Genomic DNA, 6,076 nt, shown 5'->3' with positions numbered 1-6,076 from the left:
CGGCCCCAGAGCGCCCGCCCCTGAGCGTCTCTCGCCTGTCTGCGCTGCCGCCTGAGGCTACTACAGCACAAGAGCCGTGCCCCGGGCAGGCTGAGGCAGCTGGCTGCTGCCGCAGTTGCTCCACCGCGGGGGGGGGAACGACACAGACACACACACATTGGCAGCCCTCCCCTCCTCCGGCATCCGCCGGGAGACACCTGGAGTGGACCTCCCTCACCAGAGCACCTGTTGGGGCTTGGGTGAGTGTCTGACCCTGTGATCCTCCCACCAGCCCGCAGTCACCCTGAGGCTAGGGTGAGGGGCTGCAGCAGGGGAGGAAGGAAGACACATATGATGGCAGTCCCCACCCACCATAGGGGAGGTGAGGGGGCTTCCTGGGCCTGAGAGGGGCCCTAGGAGCATGTGCAGTGACAGTGGTACAGAGTGAGTGTGCTGGAAGGGGGGGGGGGGTCCCCAGAGCTCGCTGCTGCCGGCAGGGAGAGGGTTGGGGGGAGTCCTCTCTGGCCCTAGTCCCAAGGCAGCCTGTGTGCACCCCAAGCTCACGCCACGCCCAACCCCAGACCCCGGGCCCCCAGCAGCCCAACCCGCAGCATCACCCCTAAGCCCCCTCCTACACTGTGAAGCCCTCATCCCCAGCCCCATCCCAGAGCCCTCACCTGAGGGGAAAAACACGCAACTTCAATTTGATGGTCAGTTTGGGATATGATCGTGTTTAGCAAAATACTTGATTATTTTACACCCTTTAAAGTATATAATTGGTTGTATACAGGTACAACAAAATATAATATATTGAAGCAGGCGAGTGCTGCTTCTGACTTTCCACTTTTAATTGGCCCTTATAATCTTGTGGCACCGACGTGTTGTAGTTTCATTTTATCCCAGCAACAAATTCTTGGTTTGTAGGACCAGTAATAATCAACAATGGATAAATTGTTAATAAAGTTACCCAGAGAAAAAGTAGAAAAGGATAATTCATCAAGTGATGGCCTGAGTTCGACACCCAGCTTTCAAATTGAAGTTATACAAAAGAAAGATGCTGCAAATGTACAAAATAAGAAAAGGAGTTTTCAGCAATCTTGGCTATCAAGATTTAAGTGGTTGGAGATCAGCGAATTAAACAGAGGTTTTTTCTCAGTTGGCAAAAACTGTTCTGAAAAGATGATCTTAATATTTTTTACAAAGGCTGAACCAACGTTTATTTAGTCCAGATTTCAAGATTGGAGACATGCATTGCGTGGCTGTACATCACACGAAAAATCCTTCAGTCACAAGGAAGCGGTAATGAAGTATGCTGCTCTGCAATTTCTCGAGGGACCCTCCAGCAGCACAGGGGGGCCCCCCTGCCCGCAGTCACTGCTCCTGCCCCATGCTGGACAAGGGGCAGCCCCACCCCCACTGAGGCTACAGTGAGGGGCAGCAGCAGGGGAGGAGGTACACATGTGATGGCAGTCGTCCCCCGTCCCCCTCGCTCCGAACCCAGCACAGGGGAGGTGAAGGGGCTCTAGGAGCATGTGCACTGACAGTGGTGTGAGGTGAGTGTGGTGCAGGGGGGAAGAGGGCGGCCCCTCCCCCAGAGCTCGCTGCTGCCTGCGGGGAGAGGGCTGGGGGGAGTACTCCTCTCTGGCTTGCCTGCACCCCAAACTCCTCATCCCCAGCCCCACCCCACCTCACAGCCCTCACCCCAACCCTCTGCCTGAGCCCCTCCCAGACCCCAAACCCCTCATCACCAGCCCCACCCCTAAGCCCTCGCATATTTACATTATTTTTAAAAATAAACAGTAACTCCTCGCTTAATGTTGTAGTTATGTTCCTGGAAAATGCAACTTTAAGCAAAACGATGTTAAGCAAATCCAATTTCCCCATAAGAATTAATGTAAATAGCAGGGGTTAGGTTCCAGGGAATTTTTTTTGTCAGACAAAAGACTATATTTTATTTATATATATATATATATATATACACACACACACACACACACACACATACACAGTATAAGTTTTAAACAATTTAATACTGTACACAGCAATGATGATTGTGAAGCTTGGTTGAGGTGGTGGAGGCAGAGGGTGGGATATTTCCCAGGGAATGCCTTACTGCTTAATGATGAACTAGCACTGGGCTGAGCCCTCAAGGGTTAACACATTGTTACTAAGGTAGCCTCACACTCTACAAGGCAGCAGGAATGGAGGGAAGGGAGACAGCATGGCAGAGAGAGACAGAGGCACACACCCTGTGTGTGAGAGAGAGACACGCATTGCCTCTTTAAAGTAGGCTGACCCCACTCTAAGTACACTGCCTTTTTAAGTAGATCAGCAAGTTGAGACCGCAGCTGCTGCCAGCAAGCTCCCTCTGTCCTGAGCCCTGTCGTGTCCCCACCGAGCTCTGTGGAGATGGGGGGAGGAATGGGGAAGGGGGACACCCTGACATCAGCACCCCTTTTTCCCTCCCACCCCCGCCCCCGCACAGCAAGCAGGAGGTTCACAGGAGCATTCCAAGGCAGAGGGCAGGAGCAGCACACAGGAGTGTTGGGAGGGACAGCTGAACTGCCCAGCAATTGATAGCCTGCTGGGCAGCTGCCACACAGGGAACTTAGTGGGGCTGCCGGTGCATCCTGGTTCCAAGCCCCCACCACTAGCTCCAATGGGCTGCTCTTTCTGCAAGCAGTGGACAAAGCGGGCGGCTGCCAAACAACTTTAAATGAGCTTGCTCTCTAATTCAGAGGTTCTCAAACTGTGGTCCGAGCTCCATTCAGGTGGTCCGTGGATAGTTCCCTCTAAGGTGCACGCCTGGGCGGCTGCAGGTAAGAAAATGAAGGGCCACTCACCTAATTAGTGTGGCCGCACAGTCATGGTTCCACTAATTAGATGCCTGTACCCTGGAGAAGATGCACATGTAAGCTCAGGTGGTGGCCTTGGGGGGGAATAGGAAACAGGTGGGAGAGGGCAGTGGTGTGAGAAAAGGCGGTGGGGGGAATTTGGGACGTGCAGGGCTGTGGCTGCCAGAGAAAGAGGCGACTTTCCCCATCTCCAGGGCTGCGGCTGCCGGGGAGAGACAGCCCTCCTTCCCAGCCTCAGCTCTGTGGTTGCTGTGGCAGGGGAGAGACCCCCCACACCTTTCCAGCCCCAGCTGCGGTGGGGGAAGAGAGGGAGAGACCCTCTGCCTCCTTCCCAGCCCCAGCAGGGGAGAGAGGGCACATCCATCCCATTAGAAAGGTTAAGACTACTGATATTAAAATATGAGTTGTGTGCTTTTATGTGTAGAACAAAAAAAGTTTATTATTATTAAGGGTTTTTTTTATATAATGCTTTTATCCAAAGCGCTTTACAATCATTAGCTAACGGTACAAACAACATTTGGAAAGATCATTAAGTGGTCTGCCGAGACCCTCAGCAATTTTCAAGTGGTCTGCAAAAAAAAAAGTTTAAGAATCACTGCACTAATTGATCAGCAACGTAACAACAAAACAACGTTAACTCTGGACGACTTTAATGGGGGGGGGACGGGGGGGGGGACTTGAACCTGTTCTGGGCACCACCAAAAATTATACAAACCTGCCGTCCCTGGCAGCCACAGGTAAATGTTTCTGCACTAATGTCAGCCAGTTACTGAAAAGAATCACAATCAGCTAGGATTGCACTGCACAACGTTTTTACCAGTGTTCAGTACCTAGCTGAACAAGGAATAGCGTTACGTGGGCATAATGAGAGTGATTCAAACTGGATGCAGCTCCTGTTGCTACGCAGTACAGATTCAGAGGAACTGAGACACTGGCTTAATCACACAAAATACAAGTGGCTGTCACATTAGGTTATTAACGAAATCATCGAAATGATGGCACTAAGACAAATTGTGCAAAAGATAAAGGCTTCTAAGTTTTATGCCATTGTAATGGATGAGGCTACCAATTTGTCAAGAAAAGAACAAGTAAGCTTTTCTTTAAGGTTCTTTTCCAGTGAAGACTGGGAGATTTATGTGGAGTTTATTGGGTTTTACCAAACTGACGCAATGGATCCTGCTTCTCTTTTCAAAATTGTGGAAGATACACTTCTCAGGTGTGATTTGCCCTTTTCTGATTGCTGGGGGCAGTGTTACGACGGAGCCAGTAATGTGTCCAGCATATTTACTGGGGTCCAAGCCAGAGTGAAGGATCAAGAGCTGAGAGCAGAATTTGTGCTCTGTGCTGCACATTTCCTTAACCTCACCATGCAGGATGCCCTGCATAATATTCAAGAATGTTGTGATATGTTTTCGATGGTGAAAGATCTCATCAGTGCCTTCAGGAAATCACCAAAACTTATGGCAGCATTCAGAGAGTTTCAGAGTGAAGGGGAACCTTCTTTAAGACCACTGTGCCCAACAAGATGACGCCAAGGATCTATAGCATTAAATCACTACTCCACAACTACAAGGCCATGATGAACTGCCTAGATGAACTTAAAGAACAAGGAGTACTTGTGGTACCTTAGAGACTAACAAATTTATTTGGGCATAAGCTTAATGGATTCTTGAAGCAACTTCAGTCTTTCAACATACTTTACACTAACAGTTCTTGTGAAAGCCACGGGTCCTGTAAAAGAAGCTAATGAAAAAATTCAAAGCCCAAATGTGTCATTGGCAAGCATTATGAAGAAAGTTGGCTTGTTGCAAGAGGTGTTGAGTGGGATGCGCGCTGACTCATCATACAATCACTTCTGGGAAACAGTAGAGAAGGCAAGAAATCTTTAGTTAGATGATCCTACTCTCCCGAGAAAATGCAAGCCACCGAGATGGCTCGACCATGGAAGCTTTCCTTACACCTTCAGTGACCCCAAAGAGTATTTTTATCAACTATATATTGGGATCATTGATGCTTGCAAAATTGCCATTGAACAGCGGTTTTCAACAGAAAGCTTTACATTCGCAGTAAAATCGGAGAAGCATATAACTGATGCAGCTCAAAACAGGACACTGTCCCAATAAGTGGAGATTTCCATGGTGATATTAACACGGAGAAGCTATTTCTTCATTTAGAAATGTTGAGTAATATTTGCAGATCGAGAAATTGCCAGCTTAATTCAGTGAGCGAAGTGAAGCAATTTCTGAAACAAAATGAAGGCTTGAGTGACATGTTGTCAGAAGTTACAATTCTCCTGAAATTATTCTACACAATTCCGACTATAGCCCACACCACTGAGCGATCATTCAATTGCCTGCGCCAACTGAAAAATTATTTGCGAACGGCAATGGGCAAAGAATGTCTAAATCACTTGGCATTTCTGCATGTTCATAAGAACTGTACCTCTGAATTGGACATTGCAAGTCTCCTGGATGACTTCGTTTCAAGAACCAAACAACGACGAAAAGTGTTTGCTGGCCCCTGATGAACATCGCAAAAGAAGGGGCTATATTTGTTTTAATTTTAGAAAGTATTTGCTTTTGAGGGTTATTGATCAAAGAGTGCTTGGTTGTTTCCATATTCAAAAGAGTATTAATAATGATATTCTTAGTTAAATAATTTTTTCTTATGATAGTGATACTGTGCAATAAAGGGAAACTGTTAAACGCTTATGGTTTCCAGTCCATTTTTACATTATTTCAAAAAATATATATCTGCTTATCGGGCGGCGGGGAGGACTTAGACCCATTCTGTGCACCACCAAAAATTACACAAACCTGCCATCCCTGTGTGAGAGAACGGGTGGGGGCGGGCCCATGGGGCTGGGCAGCCAGGGAGCAGTTGAGGAGGATAAGGACAGCAAGGAGGAGCTGCTTTGCAGCCCCGCAGAGGCAGGACCAGTCCCTGAGGGATGATATCGGAGGGGCTGCTGGACTTCAGACCCAGGGCTCAGCAGAGGAACTGCTGCCGATCACTGATAGGCGAAGGCTGGCAGACCTTCACCCCCAGCCAGAGAACATTGCCTGTGGGGGAAGGTGGGAAGACCTGGGCAGGTTTAGTCTAGGGCGGAGAAAGCTGCGGGGGACCAGCTAACAGCCTGCAATATGTTCAGGGTTGCTACAAAGAGGACCATGATCCATTGTTCTGCCAGATCCACTAGGACAAGAAGTCATTGGCCTAGTCTGCAGTAAGGGAGATCTAGG

Source organism: Chelonia mydas, chromosome 6 (assembly GCF_015237465.2).
Source record: "Chelonia mydas isolate rCheMyd1 chromosome 6, rCheMyd1.pri.v2, whole genome shotgun sequence".
Lineage (NCBI taxonomy): Eukaryota > Metazoa > Chordata > Testudines > Cheloniidae > Chelonia > Chelonia mydas.
This window is presented reverse-complemented; position numbering follows the sequence as displayed.